This window comes from Tachypleus tridentatus, chromosome 12, assembly GCF_004210375.1.
Source record: "Tachypleus tridentatus isolate NWPU-2018 chromosome 12, ASM421037v1, whole genome shotgun sequence".
In the NCBI taxonomy this organism is placed as follows: domain Eukaryota; kingdom Metazoa; phylum Arthropoda; class Merostomata; order Xiphosura; family Limulidae; genus Tachypleus; species Tachypleus tridentatus.
Window position 1 is genome coordinate 16,327,666 of NC_134836.1, and position 25,775 is coordinate 16,353,440.

At 29.9% G+C, this 25,775-nt stretch overlaps 1 protein-coding gene and 1 long non-coding RNA gene across 5 annotated transcripts in view; one reads left to right on the top strand and one right to left on the bottom strand.

Moving 5' to 3' along the window:
* The window catches only part of LOC143234980 (uncharacterized), a 45,677-nt gene extending 40,364 nt beyond the window's left edge, over window positions 1-5,313 (bottom strand). For 2 of the 3 annotated variants that reach the window (XM_076472678.1, XM_076472677.1), the window contains exon 1: window positions 5,038-5,310. The gene's annotated coding sequence lies outside the window, so the exon portion shown is untranslated. Of the gene's footprint in view, window positions 1-5,037 lie in introns of all 3 variants that reach the window. The other variant, XM_076472676.1, reaches the window with a different exon arrangement.
* Window positions 1,002-25,209, top strand: LOC143234981 (uncharacterized). Of its 2 annotated transcripts, XR_013018879.1 has the most exons (4): window positions 1,002-1,465; window positions 14,673-14,822; window positions 16,333-16,394; window positions 23,823-25,209. It is a non-coding gene; the product is annotated as an uncharacterized LOC143234981 (long non-coding RNA). The 2 variants fall into 2 exon arrangements; XR_013018878.1 differs by lacking the exon at window positions 16,333-16,394.
* The last annotated feature ends 566 nt before the right edge of the window (window positions 25,210-25,775 follow it).

Sequence of the window (25,775 nt, forward strand, 5' to 3'; positions counted from 1 at the left end):
TTTTCACAAGCTTTGTTTTGATGGAAATGAACTAAATTTTGTTATGTAGTTAATGATATTGTAGTTAATGTTATATAGTTAATGATAAGTTTCTTATTTATCTCATAAATCTTGAAGAAACTTCTTTTCACTAAGAAGCTATATATCTTCGATCATTAAAACACTCGCAAATCTGCGTGTGGTCTACAAACCCCTGCTGTAGCGTAAAAATGTTAGATTGTCTTAACATTTTCAAAATCACGTGTGGTCGAAAGAGCTGCAACACTTAACTTTAATCTTGAGGTGAAACCCGACGCTCAGTTACTGTGAGGTCTTTAAGAATTCGCTGTAGTGAACTTGTAAGGTGAGCTGAACTAATAATGTTGTGTAATTAAAGCTGTTAATATCTTGTTGCAATCTTCAACACCGTCGGAAATTTTGTTTTTGCAGCCTTGAGAGTAGAGGAGAGAAATATTTGAATTATTTGAATGGTTATACGATAGAGATTTGACTTTAAGCAGCGTTTAATGAACATGTGATGAAACGATTATTGACTCTTGAAGAAGAAACAAATAACTTGGAGGCTTAAAAGGGTTAGACGTAATGATATTTATACCTCAATTAGATGAAAGAGCATTTCGTATAAGACGCAATCATATTAGGTAAACATTTTAATTTACTTTAGTTATGAGTTCTTATTTTAAATTAAAAAAAGTTTATTATTTACTGTAAAAGAAAGCTTACCTTTTTACTCCTGATTGCTTGCAATGATTTGTTCACATCCAGTAACACAAAATGCTGTACTTGCTTGTTAGAAAACAAGAAATTATCCAATAAACCAATTTTAAATGTTTGCTAAAGTTGTTAACAGAAAAAAACAAACTCTATCCCTCCTTGGAGGGTATGTACCATGTGGGGTACAAAACGTGTGGGGTAGTGTGAATACAATATGTACATGGGCTACCAAGATCTCCAATACCGCGTTATTTTATTCACTATTTTTGTGCGTGCAGAGGTTTCTTGCATAATGAGTTTCTTCAACCTCTCTGTATTAATCTTTCTTAACTGGTACATCAGTTATAAATAGTCAAGCTGAATTGTATAGCAAAGAAACAGAATTTGAAACGTGGTTCTTAAGATTAATAATAGTGTTCTTTGAAAGTGAGGAGATCAAATATAAAACCCCTAATGTAACATTCTACAAAGTGGTTTTAAAAATTCGACTTTTAAGATTTGTTATGTATATCAAGTTTGTATTTCAACTTGAAAACCAGAAAACTAAATATTTATTTGATATTAGATTGGTAGTTATGAGACCATGTTATACCACACTTCAGTGCTCATAGAGTGAAACGTGATTTTAATATCGCATTTTACGACAGTGTTTCTAGAGAAGATGAATACTTGGAAGCAATGTGGTGTAAGCATAGTAACCGTGTTATGTGAAATACTGCCGGATATGAAGATACAATATGACCAAATACAGGTTTTCATTTTCTTTAGTGGTTTGTCGATATCTAAATGCAAAGTGTTCTGGTAAACGTATAGTTATACGTGCTAAGAGACATAAAATTAGATTATTGTTAAAACCATGTAAATCTGTTATTTATATATAACGTACGTTCTAGTAATGATATATGTGTGCGTATATATAATGATATGTGATGTAAATACAAAATCACAAAAGGAAAATGATTATGTTGTTTTATAATGGCTTTGTATGCACTTTGTTTCTAACGTTAGTGTAAAACTTAGTAGACAAACTGTTTTTGTCTAAAGATTTAAAAAAATATATTGTGTTTTGCAACAGTCTAAAACTAAGCTAATTTCTTTAAATTCTCAACTCGGCTTTAGTGTTAATGACATCATAGAATGTGTGTAGTTTTGTTTATCTAGACTTTTCATTCTTGTTATCATTAAAAGCGGAACATCTGTGATCGAAATGCTCGAATTATTGACAAACTCTTTTGTCTCGCAGGTAATTAGCCCATTTTCTCGAGAGTTTCACATGAATAAGCAAAACTTAACAAATATAATAAACTATACCTATTCCCGTAATAATTTACAGATTATCTGAAAATGTAGTTTAATTGAAATTTACGATGCCAGTGATATCCGCTTAAAACTGAGACACGAAACAGTGAATAAATATAAACTTAGCAATACGAGTTAGAATTATCGACTGCTGGTTTTTAACAATTTAAATTAACTTGAATTTATTTTAACTAAAAGTGAACCTACAACTTACAATGTTTGTTTAAGAGTAAATCCACAAGGGGTTATTTGTTGTGTCCGCCGCTGGGAATCGGACGCCATATTCTATCGTTGTAAGTCTGTAGACTTATTGCCCTTCCACAGAACAACAGCAGATTTAGTAAAATTAACGAATTCTAAAACTTTTGAGTATGAAATAGATTACATTTTATTTAAAAGCTAGTTAAAAACCATTTTATTGTAAGAAACTGCGTGGATAGAAAATACTTAGGAAACTGCATGAAATAATTATTTTAATACTAATAACTATTAAATTATTTTAAGACTATTAAACATGTTTATATTTCACAAAGGTGCCTCGGTGACGACATAATAAAATCAAAATGCAAAAAAATACGATTGTTTCTGTACCCTGAGTCATGATACTGATACATTAGACTGTTTATCTTATTATGTGGAACTACTGTTATTATTTTTCACAAATGGTTAGTCACGTATAAATGATAAACAATTGATCAGAATAAACTATTTATGCTTTATGTAAAAAAATAACCCCAAAAATAAAACTAATGAAATGATAAACAATTGATCAGGAATAACTAATTTTGCTTTATGTGAAAAAATAACCCAAAAAATAAACTAATGAAATGTTCATTTCTAAACATAATTGTACAAGCGAAGAAAATGTTTAATATTTCATAAAAATCATACCTTAATTTTTGTGAATATCTGATCCACTTTACTAATTATTGTTCTTACAAAAAAATATGATTGTTCAGCTGCTGATTCTCTTTTCGAGCATGTACAATATATATAAGTAGATTATGTAATTATTAATTTACCTAATAACATAAGAGCTGCATGATATTTTAATTTTCTTAGATGTACAATAAAGCGCTATTCTTGTTTATTTTGAAGCATTTAGTCATAAATAACAAAATGTAATTTTGAAAAATCCTTTAACGATACAGTGTACTGCTAACTTCAAAATATTTACAAGTTTTGCGGTTGTTTATTATGAGATAATGCGTGCTATTTCATTTGATATCAAGCACCGATACCTACTTATATACTTTATATTTAAAGGTTATTAAGAAATTTACGACTGCATTTTGGCATCACCAACAAAAGAAGTTCAAAAACCCATTCATTGTGAAATTAAATTATTTCCGTGTAAAGTTTGATCGTATTTTACATACATTAGTTAATTCAATCTTTTATACTTTCACATGAAAACTTATGAAATTACCAATGATGTCTTAGACTCTGTAATTCATGCTCAAATAATTTTTCCGAAGAGAAAACAAAATGTAGAAGCAGAATGTAACTATACATTTTACATGTTTGCAAAGAGAGGTATTATGCTGCAATTTTTATAGTGTCAGATACTTTATAAATCATATAACCTTCATATCTGTTTATTAATTACATTTTTATATGATGCATCTTCATGTATCTTGAAGTATAGAACTAGAAAATGTATTAGGCAGTATTTTAATTTCCGGAATACTTTGCTAATTTAATTTAAATAGTTCAGAGTTTATACAATCCTAGCTAATTATACGAGAAGAAAACAATAGACTAAAATGTAAGTTATCAGCCTAATCTATTATTTAGTTTAACAATTTTCATTGAGCTATTTTGTTTTCGGGAAATTTCATCCCTCATCAGTAACCCTGGACAAAATCAACTTAAAATGACAATGGTAAGCTTCATACTATGCACATAAAAGGAATAAACTGTTTAATTCAACAAAAAAGTAGCCAATTTTATAACAAAAAGCTACCACGATTTAGAGAAACCTTCTTTATGGTGTTGAAATTGTCAGTAGTTTAATTAAAACTGTTAGGGATCATAACCTCAAAGATATATCGTTATTTATACTCAACTGACCATGTTGAGGAAGAGCAATTATACATTTTTTCTTTTTTTCTGTATATAGGCTGAGGAGCAACATTTTTATAAATTCAACTAACAATATGAAAGTTGAAGTTCACCCGTTGTCTATATTCAGGTTTCTATATAAAAGATTGGAGTAGCCATTATACTTCGACAGGTTTTCCTTCATTTATTGAATCAAGCGTTTTATCTATTTTATTCATCTACAATAAAAGAGGATCGCATACACCTAAGATAATCTCCTATTTCATGTATATTATTAAGTTCGTGGTCACCTCTTTATCTCTCTGTCATATATTCCCTAACGGTTTAGCGCTAAGACTTGGCGGCTCATAACGTAAAAAATCTGAAATCGATGATCATGGTGAAAAGTATATAGACAGCTCATTGTGTAGTTTTTCAATCAACAATAAACAGTTATATTTATAACAACTAGCAGCATCTACTTATTTCTATAGTGTTTTTTTTACCAAAATCGAAAACTATATGACTTACATGGTAATAACCAACAGGTTCAATTATTACAAATCAAGAGTTACATGAGTTTCTTGGTAGTGATCAACATATTTATTTGTTATCACATATCGCAATCGCTGATCTTGTCTGTCCTTGTTCTTTGGGATAATTTACATTAATACTTTTTAGTAACAATTTGAAAAACAATATACTTATCTCATGGATGTTAATAATCAAAAATAGTTGTTAGTTCACAAGACAGATTAGACGTTGCATCCGTCTATAATACATGTGTTTTACATAACTTCACGCAGATATCATGGTTTTACAGTACAAACATGCACTACAGAAAGTTATAATACAAAAATTAAAATCAGTCAGAAACATCATTTATGATTCCTTTCCAAATGGTATTTACTGGTTTGTTATTTTCCCTTATATGAAAAATTTAATACCTAAATCACTCCATACAATAAAAGAATTACTTACCGCGAAAGCAGTAGTAAAATCTTAAAATGTTATTGCTTGAATCTTGTTTTATCCACAAAACCTCAAAGTTTTCTTTTGTGCACTTTTCAACCGTTGTCTAGTTACAAATGCAGTACAGAATAATTACAGGTCGAAGGCCAACTAAGTTACCCTGAACCATGGATTCTTTAAAGATTTCGTGTAAACCGTGTCTTTCCTTGTCAGTCAAACATAAAATGAATGAGTTATCCATTGTACGGGAAACTCTCTTGTGATTGGATGCTTCATGACTATATTAAGCAGCATCCGGGCTTCTTTTATGATGATATTTAGGTACAGAATGGTTTTCTTTCCCTTGGTTAATTTTCAATATATGGTCAAATAAACGGGTCACAAAATCAACCGAACTTCATTCATTTCTCATATATATGATATCAAAAGCAGTTTTAACAATTTAAACAGTAATATCCAATGTAATATAGTATTATCTTTGAAACGAGCATTATTTTATTCTATGTCTTTACAGGAACAGATGATGGTTAAAGAAATGTATCCAATTTACATTCAATACTTAATGAAAAGGTGTAAAAACAGCGTCATAATAATAAATAATTTTGTGCATTATAATCAATTAAAACAATAAGTTGTTCTACTCTATACTTTATTACTATATTTTAGAGTTGTATTTATTTTGTGTATCTATTTAACTTTAAGCATTTTAGAATTCTGTATAATTATCGGAGTGTATAGTAATGTAAATACTTTTACTCTCAATATGATTTTAATATGTTTTCAAACTGAGTATAAATTAATTTTTATAACAGAAACTGTAAAATAAACACATGAATACATGATGCAAAAGTGGTAAAAACTACTTGTAAATTATCCTTTAATTTCTAAGGCAAATGTATGCTTCCAATAATATTTAAATGGAATTAAATGAAGTTCCAGTAAGTGTGTCAAATAACATCACAATGTGCAAAGCCGGAGTTTGAATGAGGTAGATAGGTTGCAGCATTATAAGTAAGGGAAATAATCATATTCATAGACAATTTCTGTCAAGATTTGATAATATCAATAGTATTGTTATTATGACTTGTGATGGCAAGGCATGAACAGAAAGATATCATAACTCCTACTATTCATAATTCATACATATGTTTTGTAAGGAAATAGCTGCTAACCTCGATCTGTGCATAAAACAGTTGTTGATTTATTATATATTCAGATGCATGTTTTCACAATAAATAGGAAACCTGTAAATACTGGATATTGTAATATATATTTCTACTACAGATTATAAAGCATATGAAACGACAGCTGTCAATATGCAGATACTTTTAGATGTTGTTTAATCAACACACTTACTTACCTAATGATTACGTGTGTTTCCTTTTAGAAATCTACGAGCCAAAAAAGACAATTTAGAAATTATTCATAACATTTGTACAAAAGTTGTGTTCCTATATCCTGTGAATATGAAACAGTTAGTGATAAGTTATAATAATGTTTAATCTTTTGTTTAAAATTGCTAATTGTTTATTTTCTACATATTTTTCATATTTTAGTTTACGTGACAAGAATTCACTTAAAATAAGATGTATGTTAGAATATTACACTATTTCGAGTGTCGGTAATCTTATATTGTTTAGAATTAATATAATACACATCCTAAATAAGAGTATGTATTTTTGAAAGTTTCATTAGTGACATGGTTGACAAATTACAATACTAGCATCACAGAAAAATGTATCTTAATACGGTGAAGATATTTAAAAGCTAATTAAAGCTAAATTTAAAATAATACTAAATTAATTTATACCATAAACTATACTTTCACACAGCTTAGATTTTGCAATAGTTTAAGTTGAACACATCACTTTTAAAACTTACTTTTTGTTAGCTCCAAGATAATTTGTAATTAGTCTAATAATAATTTGTAATTAGTATAATAACGCTAAATATTGGGTTTCGATACCAGTCGCAGAAAGTGCACAGTACACATCTGGTACACAAAAAAAAGATACACGCAAGCAAAACGTTTTCTTAACTATTTATATATGAACTTCTTATAGATGTTTACCTAGTTTATAATTATTGTAAGTTATTATAAAGAAAATTTAAAGTACTTCATAGATAGCAATAAAATCGTTTTGCACATTTTTTTGCTAAATTGCAAAACTAACTAACTTCTTGCATAATCGTGTGCATTAACTCTAAGGGAAATTTCAGGCTCAGGCATACCTTTAAACGATATCTTTAATATTATTCATTATGAGCAGTAAATGTTTTCCTGCTAATAAAATATTGTGATGAATTATTATCAGTTCATAAGATCGTGTACTACGTTTTTACCAATCAGTGTAAACTTATTCATTGCATTTATATGAACTGTCCAACTGTCTTATTTCCGTATTTGTATGAAAGAATGATGATGCAATCTTATGAAACACGTGTCATAGAACAACGCCATGTGAGGGGAAAAATATTCTGTACTACTCTCATGCTTTTTTATTTAACAATCCAATTAATTAATAGAAAATAATTTTAATGACAAAGGTAATATATAGTTTGATTTTGAAATGGCCTATAAAATTTTGGTTGATTTTTAATAGCAAATTCGAGAATCAAATCTCTAATAACTGGTATTCGGTAGAGCTACAAAGCATACTTCCTACATTAGTCCTTTAGTTCTTTAAAACTATAAGTTTATAAGATGAGGTTCGAGATGTGATTTTGTGGTCTTTCTTTGGCATATAGTTTCGTTTTTTTCTTCAGATTTCTATTGCTATAAATGTAACAAATTGATAGGGAAACCCATAAACAAGTTAATTTAAATCAAAACCATATTTAACTTAATTATTATCGATTGAATAAGAGGACAATAAACAGCAGTTATTTTGTACATATTGTGTATTTATTATATAGATTTAACGATATACTGTCTACACCCTTATTGTTTTTTGTGCAGGAGCGTCAAATGTGCATCTTAAGTATCATGTTTTATAAGCTAATCCACCGTTAGTGAAACAGAAACTTGTAGTTTTCAGCGCATGCTTACCGTGAGCATGAAATATAATAGTACATTTGTCATATTTTTGTTGGTGGATGATTGTATTTTATTCAGGGTAATAAGCAAGTAATCCAGGCTTATAAACAAGCAAAGAGTTATATTATTTCAATGAAGTTCTGCTATTATTGTGAGGCAGTTGACACTTTGTTTTACCCGTTTTTCAAATGTTTTTCCCAGCAACTTAAGAAATAATTCATTTATTACAAATTCATATTTTGTATTATATTTTCAATATATTTGTCAGATTCCGAGGCAGTTGTTTTCTAAGTAATTAGAAAGATGCATTTTAAATTTTTGGTTAATGTTAACTTCCTAACCAATTAGTAAATACGATAAACTGAAGTCCTGAAACATTTCTGCAAGACATTTCAATCTAAAAATATGTGGTTAGTTATCTATCTTATTTACTCACCTGTCATATTCGAAGTATAATTTATTTTATATTAAAATTCAGATTTATGAAACAATTTACTGGGAAGAACTACTAAAACAATGAAAACTTTAAATTTAAGTTAGAAATTGTATGCTATTTTTTCTAAACAAAGGCCGTGTTGTAAAAATCAACAATATGTAATTTATTGTAAAACAAAAAAAAATAATTTTTCAAAAAAAAGCTTTATTGAAATCAGTAATTATATTATATAAAAGAAAATTAGAATTCATCAAAGATCAAAGAAATGTTTAAAAACTGCCTTACATTTTCAAAACTATTGCAAGACCTAGGTAAAATATCAGGACAAGTTAGGTAAAATGTCACAGTTATAGATATTCTACTATGAATTTAAATATGTGATATTCATTAAGGATTGAAGTATATAAAACAGAAAAAATGTTCTTAAAATTACCATTTCGCACGTTCAAACACCTGGCGTCCAGATATGAAAAAGCCTAGTGGAGTAATCAAAATAGCATGTTATTGCATAATATTTTACTTTATTTCATGACAAAATCTGACCTCAAAATGTATTGCTTGCTTGTATATATATTGAATTTTAACGTAACACGCGATCAAGTGTTCAAACTATACTCCAAAAATACATCTTCCACATTTAAGCAACCTAACTATATTTCGATACTTCAACTTGCATGAATAATATGAAGTTCTATACTATCATTTCAATCTATATTGTAACCTGAAGTACAAACAAAAGCATAACAGTAAGAACATCACAAAACACAAATATTTCAACGTTAGTCCCTAGGGTCTATCAGAACACAAAATTTTAAGGGAGAGAGTTATTACAAATCATAGAATGTTCCGAAAGAAAACTCAGGCAGTTTTGACACATTTGTATTATTTGAGAAGTTATAGGTTCACAAAATGTTAAATTACATTGTATGTGATATACTCACTTCAATAATTATCTCAGTTATTTAGCGATAACTTTTAAGAATTCGTAGGAATCAAAGCTGGGGTTCAATACTCCACGTTGAATAGAATTCAGATAGCGGATTAAGTTTTTCATACTGGAAAAATAAATATTACAAATAAAGTTTAGTGTGAAAACTTCTTGTAATATGAGCATAAACGGTACATACGAATTTACGTAAACGATTTAAAATCACACGAGGGAGGACGTCAGACAAACATTTTATTTGAACAATATACATGAAAAAACGACTGGTTTGGGCTGAGAAATTTTTTTATGTAGAAGAGAGAACAACGTTTCGACATTTTTCCGTCATCGTCAGGTTCACAAAGAAAGAAAGAAGTAACCTATCGACAGCTGACCACATGTTTGAAGGAGGTTGTGTAACTGAGTGTAGGAATGTAGAGGGCGTGCTTAAATGTTTGATTATATTTATTAATATAGGTATAAAGGTGTTCCTTTGTATTGGTTTATATTGGGCTTCAGTTGCTGTATAAGTAAGGTTTCTTTAATTTTGCGTTTGTTTATGTTTGTTTCTTTATTTAGTTTTCTACGGTTAAGTTGTGCTTATTTGATTTGCAGTATTCGAATACGTATGAAGGTATTTTTGTGTTCTTTTAATGTAGTTTCCATTTTTATACTTGTTTCTCCAATATAAAAGTCGTAGCAGTTATCACATTGTAGTTTATAAATAATGTTGGTGTTGTGTTTGTCAGTGTAGTTTTTACATAATATGGACCTTAGTTTTGTGCCTGGTTTTTGAATAAATTTGGTATTAATTGGAATGTCGTATTTTGTTACTGGTTTTTGCCAAATCTTGTTTATTTTTCTGCTGATGTCGGGAATATATGGTATGTAGCAGTATATGGTTTTGTGATTTTTTTAATTCGTGGGATATATTTACTTTTGTTAATCGATTTTGCTTTTTGTCTAGGTGTGTGGGTATAATGTTTTCTACGGTTTGTGGAGGAAACTTATTGATATTGATGAAGTATTGTGTTATTTTGTCTAATTCATCGTTAATTTTATCTGGCGAGCATAGTTTTATGGCTATGTTTATTTGGTTTCTTAGGATGTTGAGTTTTTGTTTTGTTTCATGTGCTGAGTCCCAAGGAATGTATAGTCCAGTATGGGTGATTTTTCGGTAGATTTCTGTTTTAAATTGTGTATCGGATTTTGTAATTTTGAGGTTAAGAAATGATGTTTGATTGCTTTCTTTCTCTTCACATGTGAAGTTAATGTTGGGATGTATAGAGTTAATGTGATTGAAACAATTAAGTGTATGTTCTGTAAATATGAATCCCACAATCGTGTCGTCTACATATCTATACCAGTATAGTGGTGAATGTAATGCTGTGTTAATTGCCATTTGTTTGTATATAGTTTTGGTTGTTGAACATGAAGTTTGTCTTTATCGTGGTGAATTCTATGAGGGTTGCTAACTGGTTACTGGGAATGTCTATAGTTGGGTTAGGGTCTCGGATATAGAGTTCTAAGGCTATCTTGCAGGCTTCAGCGGTTGGGACTTATGTAAAGAGGGATATAACATAGAAACTGGCCATTAAGGCTATATGATTAAGTTGATTAAGATTAGACTTGAAATTAAAAGAGTCTTTGATGAATGAGCTGGCTGATGTTATTGGGTTGAGGAATAATTCGTGAGCGTTTTTTCAAGTTAACAAAATATATTCATAAATGAAACGCTTTTGCAAAATATTTCATGTCATTTGGTAGATAATTTTTTGCTCTAATAGATGGTGTGTTTGATTTTCATATGTCTTTAATTTTCGCTTTCATTTTCAGCTCATTAAATGGAATGTCAAGTGGACAAAATCGAGCATTTTCGACACCATCTGCTTTTCGCATTTAATTTCTTGCAATTTCGTTTAAAACAATGCATACTATATACCTAGGTATTACATGGAATAAAGTATCATAATAAATGTTTTGGGTGTAATGTGTTCACGCATTAAAGTATTGTATAGTCTTGCATGTAATGCTTGAATGAAATTATTTAAAAACGCTCACGAATTATTCCTCAACCTAATACATATTTGAAGAATGCCCATGCTATGTATTTACTAAGATTGTAATTAAATGATTCATATGTGAACATTATTGGTCCTAATGGACAATCTGGTTTATGAGGTTTGGGGATGCCGTATATTTGTGGTGTGCGTGAGTCGGTCTTCCGTAGGTAGAAATAAAGTGTTTTTGAAATTGTATTGGCCTTTTTCATTTTTAGTAGTATTTTGTTTAGTTGCGTTTTGTGTGTCTTTGTTGAACTTGTGTGTATTGGTTTAAATTTGTTTATGTCTGATAGGATATTCTTCATTTTTTGGATGTATTCATTCGTGGTCATTATGACTATAATGTTTCCTTTATCTGCTTTTAGAAGTTTTATGTTTTTGTCTTTTTTAGGTTTTTAATGGAATTAATGTTTCTTTTAGTAAGATTGTTTTTTAGTTTTCTGTTTTATGAAATTATGTTGACGGTTTTGTGAGAAAATTCTTTAAAAAATCGTTTAAGATGTTGTTTTTAGGTGTTTCTGGGAAATATAAATTTTTAATTTTTTTCTGGGAAGTTTAGCTGTTGGATGTCAATAAAATTGTCGAAGTTGTCGACTTTCTGTTGGTTGTTTTCGGTTGTTTTCTTGTTGTTGTTTTGTGTGGAAAGTATCACAAGTCTCTTGGCTAGATCTTCTAAACATATTTTAATTTATAAGTTTGAAATGTACCTCGGTGGTATCGCGACGTTGAGTCCTTTTTTCTCTACAAGTGGGTTTTCTCGTCATCACTGATTTTATTTGAATAAATTTCAAGTTTTAAATTTTTCTAAATAATTTGAAATACATTTTGAAACATCTTAAATTAGTTTGTTAGCAACTAGCAAAATAAATTTCATTCCATTTTTAGAATATGACTATAATCACTCCGAGGAAGCAGTTTTGGAAGTATTTTCAATACAATATTTATGTCCGATAAAAAAAACTCTAAAAAATAGTAATATGTACTTTTCCTGTCTTTCATGGATGATTTTAACACGTGATTAAAACTGACTTATTAGATATTTACTATCAAATATCACTTTCCCTATATAAAAACCGTTACTATTATATTTTGAGAAACTGAGCAAAGGTGGAAAGTTTTTAAAGAAAAAATTTCAATACTTAAAACAAATATAGTTTTCACAAAAAGAAAAGTGTGTCTACAAGTACAAAACCAGGCTGGCTCACAGAAAGTATAAGTGATAACATTAAGGTAAAGCATCACAAATTTAAGAAGTTTAAGTTGACTAGTATTATAGAAGATTTAGAAGATTGTAGAAGATGAAAAAAGTTGGTCAAACAGTAAATTAGAACATCCTAAAAGATGTATGAAAAATATTTGGCTGAATACATAAAAATGAACAATATATATTTTTTTTAATTTGCCTTAACTGATACAAATGTGAGAATTTAGAATCAAGTTATTATTTCTTGAGAATTAATTAATCAAACTGTTACAATGGTAAATTGCTGATTATTATAGAGTATTACAATGCTTATAAGTTAACCAGAGTACGTTGTGAAAGATATGCTCAGCTTTACAATGAGTAACTGTGATAATTAACTTTCAATGTTAACCAGTGCTAGGGGTCAATTATGATGTTGTAAGTTTTAATCACCATCCTTACGAAGGGTACAGTGAAATTCTGGTCTTATTGTTTTTAATCAGCTCAACTATTGGCTTATCTGATTTGATAACTTTTTAATGTTCAGTTTTAATATTCCTATGCAAACATATATGTGTGTACGATTCTGAAAATGTTGATACAGGTAAATAGACACTTAAGTTTCAAAGAACACTAATTCATTCTGAATACATTTAGAATACTGGGAACTATATAATAAGTGGGCTAATATTATGTGGTGAAGCTTTATAAAACGACTTCACACAAAGTGTGGACGATATCAGTTATCCTCTTACGAAGCGCAACTCCCTCTGAACGATTGTTTTTGGTAGCTTGCACGTGTTCTTAATGGTTTAAGGCCAGTGGTTAGCTAAGTGATGGCAGAATCTTGAGTTTTCATCTTATGGGTGTAAATCATATTATATGTGTATGAATTATATCGCCAAGTCTCTGTAGTGAAGCTTCGCAATAGACAGAATTAATGTTGTTATAGTACAAACATTAGCTTGGTATTTTATCAAGCTAATGTTATTATAGTACAAACATTAGCTTGGTAGTTTATCAAGCTTTACTCACTTATGTCATAAGCAAAATATCTGCCCATAACGTGTTTAAGATTTGCTTCGGTAATGAAAATACCCATTTATATGTTAGGTAAATATAAACATGTTTCGATGTAGAAAAACAATTAATTGTTAATAAAAAAATATTTGTTTCGTGCATTTAAACATCTTGGTGAAAGTTTGTACCATCAGAAATGAAAATAATTGCTTTTTTTTGTCTATAATTCTTAACACGTTCTAATTTCGAGTATTCGTGGTTTACACGGAAGAAACTTGTTGATGTGTGCTGCTTCATATTTTGTTATACAGGAATAACGAAACACTGCAGTACATTGTGATATGCCAGGTTGATTCTGTTTGAAAATTTACACAATACAACAGTGTTTTTAGCTTATTTTTATCAAAATATATATTTCTAATGTCACACAAAACAGTGTTATAGGAAAAATTGGTAAATTCGAAAAGTAGTAACGAAAGGAAAATAAAATAAAAATATTCACATATGTTTTAACCTGAGGTTGATGAAAATTTGACTAACAAATATGTCAAGAACCAGAGTGCTGAAATTAAGATACAACTATACAGAACATGTCTGAAAATTATGTTAACATAATTAATTATTTGTTTTAAAATGTTATTAGCATAATTTCCAGAAAAAACTTACATATAACTTGCATATCTAAAAGTTTGGCCACACCAATGTTTTCTAGAGTTTATCTTGCAGTTTATGCTCATGGGAAAAACTTAGTTCTCTGTCGCTTCGGTTAAATAAATATTTTGTAATTTTGATCTTCTAGACATAACTATGGGCACAATGTCGCATGAGTTAAATATTTAAGGAACAATCAGTTAATTATTAAGATTAATTCAGCATGTTTGTAAATGTGTGAAAATATCTGAAGTCTAGAAAGTAAAATCTTCTCGGTCCTACGATTATGAAAAGTTAAGTTTACATTTAATTTAACACTTTCGTTACAGGGGAGTTTAACGGAGGAACGTGTTTGACTTCAGCAAACCAAACTGAGCCAACTCGACTTAGTTTGACCCCCTTGTGGCACAGCGGCATGTCTGCAGACTTACAACTCTAAAAACTGGGCTTCGATATCCGTGGAAGGAGAAAACGCACAGGTAATTCATTGCGTAGCTTTGTGTTTAACTACAACAAATAAACAAAAAGAGTTTGTTTAAACCTACATTAATTTTTGTGTAGAAGATCTAAGATATCTTGTGTTCGATAATAATAATAAGAAAAAATATTTATGTCACGCTGTGATATTAAAACCTAATAACGACTTTAATTTACTTATACAACTTATTCTTGTTTCGCCTCACTAAATGATGAAATATGTATTTTATTATACGAAAGCAAACATGCCTTACCTAGTAGAATTGTGTGTTAACTTTACACGGTTTTTCTTGTTTATTATCTGTAAGTAATCCGAGGTCACACTGTATTCATTTATTTTATGGTAATAAATGGTTAGGTAATAATAGATAGCAAAGCTCCTAATTAGAGCAAATAATAGTAAACATTATTAAACTGCATTCAAACCATCATGAGAGGAAATAACAACAACATCATATTTTTATGGTTATAACGTCCAATATCAACATCTATGTTTTAGCTTTTGACTATCTCTCTCTCTAGGATTGATATTAGAGGCATTCATACCGGATAAACTATTTACAAATAATCTTACATGATAATGTGTGTGTGAATGTATTATTGTCTACAGAATGTTGTTAAATACATTTCTCGTCAACTACACTTGGAATGGACTGCTGCAGAATTAGCTTTGCTCATCCAGAAACTATTATTTTGATATTATCTTTAATAAAATACATTTATTTCAGTTATAAGTCTATGCTATTTTAGACAAAGTTAATTCAATGTCTAATAGATAATATGCGTATTTCTGTTTTCTATTTTCATGAAGTTTTAAAAGCCTTCAAACACCTTACACTAATCTATCACTAAGTAGCTCATGACGTATTTTTCATAAGAAAGTGAACAGATTTATTGTCGATGTGGTTTTTAAATGTGGTGTTATCCGACGTAACATGGCTGTCATAGAAGTAAGTCTCGTAATATCCTATACACGACGATGAAAATTACAAAATGTAAATAATTTCACATAGCAGCACTCAGCGCCGTATTGATATTGTATGCTGAAGAAAATAATCACATGCAAGGTAGGTACGGAGAAATTATTTCTAGAAAAATTATCCGATCAAATGGGTATTATATTGCCATTTTAGTGTAAGATAAAATATCAAAAAAGTTGGGTGAAGCGTTTGTCTATCATTTTATGACCCCTCATCGAATATCAAATTTACCTTATTATCAACAATGTTAAAAAGACAACCAATTTTGTTGTCTTTAACCAAAAAATTACAGTTTTGTTCGAAATGTTTGTGTACTGTTCTGTATTGATGGTATTGTCTAGATAGAGTAGAAAGTATTCTATGATCGTAAAAACATGTACCAGTTATTATTCTGGTCTGTATAAGTTGTTTTAAGCATTTGTTTGTCAAAATATACATATACACATTGTTGTATAAAAGGGTGTGCTTTTGGTATAAATTTCTTGAAACGGATCATAGTTTTGTCCAGACAGTTTCTCTGTATCTGTTGCAGAGTCATGCCTCATCACGTGCCAGGAGTTATGGGACGTCAACTTGTTGGACTGCCTCGAAATAGTATTATTACGTATTATAATTTCTTATAACTGGAAAATTGAACTTGAATTTAGAAGTTAATTAAATGTTAATATGTATTAAATATATGATACTTGCCAATAAGATTGATACACACAATTTTCTTTTTTCAACATAAATACATTTTAACATAAAAAATACAACTTATAATCACGGTTATTATTAAAAGTAATAATGATTTACATACAGTAGTTTTACAAACTTACAGGCAATACTGGATATTAAATCCGACGAATAAATGAAATATGAGTTGATATTGTCTGTTCTCGTTGAAGCTATATAGCTGCTGTTGTTTGATTGGCCTCACACGACTGACTTTTGTCGATGGTGATTTTTATGTCCTCGTAGAAATCATAACGTCCAAAGTAATTCACTGAAGTCGAACGGTTTGTATGGTTTGAAATCTATTAACGTTCCTGGTCAATGTTTGTAGTTTTCCGATTAATAGGCATTAATTCCAGTTATAGCTTCCTAGGCCTATGGCACACTGACTATAGCTAACCAATAATAATAATACTACTTGTCTCTCGGCACATCGGTTATTTTATATATTAATCACGAGAAACTCTTAGAACCTTTACCAAAGTTCGCTTAGCAATAGTACTGTCAATCACTAGTATTACATATACATCTAGAATATTGTTGATTCTTACGCTCAAGAACCTTCTACAAATTTCGGGAACAGGCGGGATTTGCACAATACATAGTCAAGATTATATGTAACATGCAAAAGAAAAAACTCTACAGAAACAAGTGTAGACACTAAAATAAATGTATAACAGCAAATCTGTTACAGTATGAAGCAAATAGATGTTGCCAGAACAGTAATGTATCTCCAGTGTATTGTATGTAGAATCGTGAAGCGTCATCAGCCTACAGAAAACGTTGTTCCAGGAAAGCCTATTGGCAGCCTGCCCGAGATAACTGTGTTTTGATCAGGATAACATAACAATGTTGAAAAAAGTCTTACAACAACATATGACAGGAATGGTATCAACACATCCATTACAGGGTATCCAGAAGAACATCGAATAAGAGACTAATCAAACAAGGTTATTTCGCTAGAAAGTCTATCAGGAAACTGATATTAATTAGCATTTATTGCCGTCACCGTGTTGCATGAATACGATAACATGTCAACATTCAGTTAGGACACTGGTGGCATGTCATCTGTTCAGATGAGTCTTGTTTCTGGCTTGTTAAGGCTGACAGTAGGATTCATGTTCGTTGTCTGTCTGAATAACAAATAAGAGAATACTGTTTTTCTCACATAAACACACAGGAAGTGGTGCAGTATATGTTTGGGCAGTTAGACAACATGTTTGGAAAGTTACCCTTTATATCATACAAGAAAACGTCAATGGCTCTTTCTGCACGAGACACGTGGATTTTTCAGTTTGATAGTACTAAGTGCATTTTTATTCGATAATAATAATAATTATAATGTGTGCTACAAAATACATAAACATTTTGTCAAAAAGGGCATGTTAGTGCATATAACATAATTTGTTCAATACTTCCGTCAAACTTCGCCAGAACAAATATGTTGGAAGTTTTTATCCACTTTAATAAAATAATACAAATGTCAAAGTCCTAGTTTTTTAATGCTCCGAAACATTATGCTCATTTTTTTAGGAATGAAATCATACAAATATCACTCCAAGATATTAAAGATATATTGAATCTGAAAACATAAATGATATATTATGTAACATAGCAGTTCAGAATATTTTTGAAAACACTTGTAAGTTTAGAATTCAGTCATTTACTGTATTTTTATTAACTACCTTTATTTTAGCTGGGAATGGTCAGGTGGTTAAGGCATTCGACTCGTAATCCGAGGTCCGCGGGCTCGATTCCCCGTCACACCAAACACCTTTCAGCCGTGGGGGCGTTATAATGTTACAATCAGTCCCACTATTTGTTGGTAAACGAGTAGCCCAAAGGCTGCCTTCTCTCTAGTCTTACACTGCTAAATTAGGGACGGCTAGCGTAGATAGCCCTCGTGTAGCTTTGCGAGAAAATTCAAAAAACAAACAAACAAATAATACCACCTACATAAAAAGTTACACGTTATTTATCGTCAATTTTATTCACAATGAGAGTTTTAAGGAAATAATGGAAAAACAAATATTGGCTATTTACAATTTCTTCCCATTTGTACAAGATAATAATGGTATTCTTTGTAGAAATCACTGTATCACGTTAAAGTGCTGTGACTATGCTCATTTTTTTAGGAATGAAATCATACAAATATCACTCCAAGATATTAAAGATATGTCAAATCTGAAAACATAAATGATATATTGTGTAACATAGCAGTTCAGAATATTTTTGAAATCACTTGTAGGTTCAGAATTCAGTCATACATATGCGTTTCTACACATCAAACACAAAATGATTTACATAGTATAATTTACTGTATTTTTTATTAAATACTTATTATTTTAGCCCGAAATGGCCAGCTGATTAAGGCATTCGACTAACCCAAGGGCTGCGGGTTCGCATCCCTGTAACACCAAACATGCTCTTCCTTTGTGAAAATGACTTTAAAACTCGTAATGTCTCACTGTTATACTACACATTTTAACAGCAGATCATTTCATATTCTTTAACACAAGTATCATTCTGGACATGCTTACAATGTTGGCTCTTGACGAATATAATTTTGTGTTTGTATGTTTAGTTGGGGATTACAGGATAGTAAAGTGATTTTTGTAATGGTATAGTTTATTAAGACTATACATAGGTAAATAACAAGACAAACTGCATCTTAACTTAATGAGAAAATAGCATACTTTTCCTGTTGTCTGTCATTTGCTGACCGTTTTAAGTTTAGTCTGTTATTATGTGAATATATTACATATTGGTAGAGAGAGGAAGTTTATGCCGATAGCACAGAATATCATAGCTGTTCAGATGTCAGAAACGAGACAAAGGCAGACAAAAGTAGCGACATGCTTGCGTGAATCGAGTGCATTAAAAATGAAGTTTAAGACATGCAGATAGAAAACAGTAAGATTCATTTGAAAACCTGAACAAGGATTTGTAACTAACATGTTTTCATAAATAAGTGATGAAATACATAAATTCAACAACAATGTTGGGACAAGTATTACCCTATGCAAGTTTCAGAAAGTTTGCGTGGAGAAATTTCCTAAAATACAACATTCATTATCTAACCATGGTAATTTATACGCGCTTGTATCGTTTCTATTTTAAGAATACAAACATCGTACTGAAAAATTTAAATAAGAGATAAAAATTTGAGAATCTCGTGAATACCGTGTTCGTCAACGCTTTAAGCACAATCTTAGTCAGAAAAATGTCTCATAATCACATCTGACGCTTTATTTATATGCATACTTTATTCTAACCACTGTGAACAAGGGTTTTTCATGTTTCACAAGTTTGTAATTAGCGATGTGATGTCAATAAAGAAGATTTATCAATTCTACCCAGTTAATAAATTGTACTCTTAAAATATACTCTAATTTCAGCTTCATTTCTTAATTACTCGATGAACAGTTTAATAAACAAAACTTTGGTATGGTGCGAAATAAGGCAGCGGTACGTTTTAAATGAATTCCAGGGAAGTAATTTCTTAAAATTAAAAATTAAACTTGCAGGTTTTATAGAATCCAGCTTCAAAATGTTAAATATTTCGTGATGTAATTTGTGTGCACGTATATTTAGAGTGTTTATATCTTTGCTGAAATATAAATTATCTTTGATATTATGACAGAAATTTTATATTAAGTGTCTCTTTATCAAAAAACTATCCCATGCTACAGAAAAAAAAATCATCTTAATGTCGTAGTCCACTTTTCAGTGGTGTTAAATTTATTTCAACAATCAGAGATTTAAAAGTAGTACCAGTAACAAATACGTTGTTACATCAAACAACATTGCTCTATATTTTGTTATACAATGCGTGTTTCTAAGTTAAGAAAGCAGAAAGATATGATTTTAGACTTAATTGTAACTCCTTTAACATCCCCAGGTTCTGAAGATCTGTAGCTGTTTTTGTTTACGAAAATTAAAATATTATTGATTCAAAGGACTGATAAATGCAGTCCTTGATGTGCATTTTAACATGGATTTTATTTTTGCAAAACGCACCTACAACTTTAATGCTTTTTTGTAGTGGTTATGTTTTGATATACTAATACACTGACATGTGTTAGCATCGATAGCAGAAAGTGCATGGTAAGAACTTGAATCATAATAAGAAATTTTTATTTTTACTTATGAAAATACAAAATTATTCAAGATACTAGAAGATATAATGATAGAGAAAATATATTTATGTTACTATTTACAAACTTTTAGAGAAACATGTTAAAATACGGTGACAATTATATTTTGGTTCAAAAAGATATTTCTGTGAATACGCATACGTGTGTGTAGATATGACTAACATGTGTATTATTACTTATGAAAAGTACATTTTTAAACGTCAGGAAAAATTAGTTCGTGAAATAATATCTTAATTGCTTTAATAATAATGTTTATCAACCTTTCATCGCCGTCTAAACACAAATTTTAAATCAGAACTTTTAATTCTCAAACAGTGTGTTCTCTATTGCGATTGGTTCGTTTATTTTCAATCCATGTTCCGCCCAAGCTGGTATTTTATCAAATGTTTTACAGACTTTTCTTAGCATATCCGACGCAACTGCAATTTCCAGAAGTTGTAAACGTAATTGCACTCAAGTTAGTAAACATTTTAGCTATAAATGTTTAAGCAACCGTCTTATTGAACATGAATTCATCACCTTTGTATAACAATACAATAATTTTAAAATATTACTAATACTGAGTTATTATAGTTGACTTTCTATCTATAAATCCGTTAACACCACTATTTGTTAATATCAGCCATGCAGCTCAAGTGCGAATTTTTTAATTACTATATTATTAATTCGACTGTTAGCTCCAGCACTAGGTGACAAACAACATTCGTGAAAACCTTTTAATTTATCAACAAATGCCTGTCACTTTTACGGTATGGTAGATTGATCATACTTTATACAATGATGTGTTTGTTACCGCAGATGGGAACAGTGGCGCCACGATCGACATGATTAGCGCCTATGCATTTGATTTACAGCAAATTACCACAAATTATAAACTTCTTATGATTAGAAGAATAAAATGGCCTTTCTTAAGAGAAATATTCTTACAATGAAATGTAACAAAGTATAGCAAAGGAATTACATTTCAAAGAAAGGAGCACTATGGAACTATGTTGGTATTGTGTATCTAAGGGACCAGGAAGAAAATTAACAGTAGACATCAGTTGCAGTAAGAAACAGCATCTCTTGACCGAATACTAGGATTGAATATTCTGATAAAAGAGTAAACACACAGAATCACACATTAAAAGCAATAAAAGATTTGACACAATAAAGGTGTAAAATGTTGACACACAGGATCACAAACTAAACATGACAAAAGAGTTGACAACAAGCGATCACACACTAAAGGTTATAAAATAGTTGAAACATGGGATCATACACTAAAAGTGATCACGCAAAAGGTTAAGTATGTTAGCTAGTAGGTCATGTTCAGTCCCATTACTTATTATAAAAAACACATTCACCGCTCTTTGCGAAAGAGCTAAATTAGCTGCTAATTAGCTAAACTAGGGACGGTTAGCACAGATAGCCCTCGAGTAGCTTTGTGCGAAATTCCAAAACAAACAATCTTTCTTGCCATTCCAGAAGGGAAGTCTTATTTTATTACTTGACTTTTCTTTGTTGCGTTTTTTGTACTTAAAGTACAAAATAAATGACTTTTTACAATGTAAGATTAATATATATATATAATTAATTTTTTATTTTGGAATAAAACTTTTCTCAATACATGGTTTTACTTAGCATCTCGTTCACAAATTTAGTGTAAAATTTTATTTATTTTTCAAGGTAGAAATGTTACCAGCAGTCATTTCGTATGTGAATGAAACATAACATATTTTGGTATTGTGTTTAAATAAGTTATACATGAATCTTCTGTAAAGGGTATTTTTAAACATTTTTTATATACAAATTTTTTCTTACTGTCAATTCTAATGCAAGCCACATTTCACTTTCTGCTTCGTCCACTACAAAGAATTGAATCCCTGATTTTAGCCATGTAAGTCTGTAAAGTTACCGCTGCATCACCGGGATGTATTTTTCTTTCTAATATCATATTTCATTTTATGCCAGTTGTCTTTGTTAACTATGTGTTATGTTGCAATTTCATTTATGTGTGTAACTTCTGTTTATATATATCTGACATATCTGTTTATTACGGCTCTCCTTTACATGTACACAGCCTACATAATTGTTTCTAAACTGTTTTATATATTACAGCTCTGTTTCCTGCATGCACAACCTTTAATTGTTTCCTTGCTTCTTTGTACGATACACTCCTGTTTTGCCAATGCATTATAAATTACTGTTTCTAACTTTTTTCATGCTAAAGTTTTATTTTATCCATGCACTATATCTTTTGTTTCATCATTTTTAAATTATTTGTATATTACAGTTCTGACTTAGGTTACACTGTGCACAAATTTTGTCTTAATTTTGTTTCTTGAATGTCACTGGAATTAAGTAGTGGAATATATAACAAAACATTTAGTAAACCTGCTATACAAACACTTTGATGAAACTCTTTTAATTAAAAATGACGCTTTTTAAAATATATTAATATAGACGTTTTCTTACAAGTATTTTACCATCTGATTTAATTAATGAAAACATAATTAACTGAAAGTATTTCAAATCTCATTGTGGCAAGTGATGTATAAACATTGTATTGTGATATCATAATGGAAAATATCCCTAAATAATGTAACTAAAGAAAAACATCATGAATATATTTTCATTGATTAAAATTATTTTAATGAATAAAAGATTACAAATAAGCACTGAGTTATTGATTTCCAAAAAGGGAATATCAGAATATAAAACCAAATAAAAACAGTAATTTCATTCAACTAATAGAACATTGATGGCCCTCTATTATTTTCCAGCTTGGCCTTTTATAGTTTTGATTTTCTATACAAACATGCCGGAACGTTATTTTTGTATTCTTCATTCGGTGCATTTTCTAATATTGTAAAATTTGAACTTATTAAATTGTAAAAAAGATTTTTATTTTAAAAAATGAACTACGATATATGAAACAAACAGAATATAAAAACGTAATTCCGAAACAGTTTTTGCATTTTCATGTTAATTACATTTTAAATGTTCTTGCATTAATCAAAAACATAAACCTTTTATATGTAAATTATATATATATAAAATTCCTGTAAATAATGGTTCTATTTTTCCTTTGCACACACTCTTAATATACAGTTTCTCAGTGTTTACATGGCCCGTAGGGTTCATTCATATCTGGTCTTTTTTCTTTCAGGCAATGACTGGGATTCGGTCTCATCACTGTAAGATTATTATTTTACACTATTGTTGAGGATTATTGTCTCATCGAAACTGAATAAATGACAGATGGAAGTGTTCCTGAGGAAAGTGACATGATGGATAAGAACCTGCATGAACTTTTCAACCATCAAAGTACCATCATATATGTGCAAACCAACTTCATTGGTGGCAAGAGTATAGCTTCAACTTTTTTATTGACCCCTCATCGTGCTTCTCTGTAAACGTTTTTTCATTTACTATGATACTGTTCCTCTCTTTGCTATTGGATAATACATTCATTGTTCGAAATCACGTCTCCAGCTTCCTTCATTCCAGTTTATAGACTAAATACTTGCGTCAACTATTTTGCTTCCACTCACCAGAAAAATAAACATTTTGATCCTTTCCTCACTTGTTAATTTTGTTTCTTGAATGTTACTGGAATTAATTAGTGAAAGTGTCAATAACAAAACATTTAATAAACCTGCCATATAAACACTTTAATAAAACTCTTTTAATTAAAAATGACGCTTTTCAAAGTATAATAACTTAGACATTTTGCTACAAATACTTCACCATCTGTTTTAATTAATGAAAACATAATTAACCAAAGGTATTTCAGATCTCATTATGTCTAGTGATTTCGTAGAGAAAGATATTTCTAAAGATATAATTAAAGAAGAAAATCATGAATTTATTTTTCGCTGAATACAAATTATTTTAATTAATACAAAATAACAAACAAGTAATTTTTTTGTTTCTGATAGGTCAGAGAGGCTTGTCAAAATAAAAGAGCAAAACTTCAATGAGCCACAGAAGGGTGGTTGTTGGAGACGAGGAGCATCTTCCTTGCCATCCCAGAAAGAAAGGCATCTGTTTTCATAAAACATGTTATTTTTTAGTATTATTCAGTTTTTTACATGTCCTGTAAAGCCTTAACAACATTCATATCTGGCCTTTCTTTAGGTTAAGCAAAGGCTTACTGTGCATTGCACTGTGGTTTCGTAATGTGATTTCATAAAGAAAAACAAAATGATTTGTTACAGCTCTCCTTCACATGTCCACAGCCTAGATCATTTTTCTGAATTGTTTTAGATATTATAATTATGTTTCCTGCATATACAATCTTTAATAGTTTCCTTGCTACTTTGTAAGCTACAGTCCTCTTTCGTAAAAAAAATATTATTTTATAAACTTAGCAAAACCACAGCTTGGAGAAATCAGCGGATTTCGTACTATACAACTGTAACGTATATATTATTGTGTTAATGTGTCAATACTAAAACATTTAATAAACCTGATATTGTATTTATAAGTGACATTAGAGACCATGTGAGTTTGTGACTACAATGTCTCATCATATTAAATTTTATTGTATTTAATACGTTAGTATGTTCAGTAGTTTTAGGTAAAAGTTTGTCTACGCTATTCGTGTGCAGTAAACAAATTTTCACAGTCTTTGGTGTGATATTTAATTTTATACATTTCGTGTATACAGTACTTTTATTAAATGTAATACGCTGGTATGTTCAGTAAAATTTTATAACTATATTACATATAATACACTAGTCAATTAGATATATTACATTTAAAAAGACAACAGAACTGGTATCTTACTAGTGTCCTCAAGACACTAATGAAGTATATATTAAAGTATGATCAAAATATTATACCAATCTAATGTTTATGAGCTACAACTAATGATTTGCCATTTCATTCAGTTCTCTGACAGATAGTCTTGAAGACTATAAGAAAAAGCTTTTTTGCAGCATAGTAAGAAACCATTATGAGTTTTATTAATATCTACAACTTCTGTAGATGTTGGCTACATCTCAGCCAACAGTGTCTGTGATTAACACAAAATTTATGCAACTTTAGTAAGTTACATAAAAATATAGCAGTAAGTGACTCAGCATTGAATCTAGCTTCAAGCACAAGTGAGAATGTG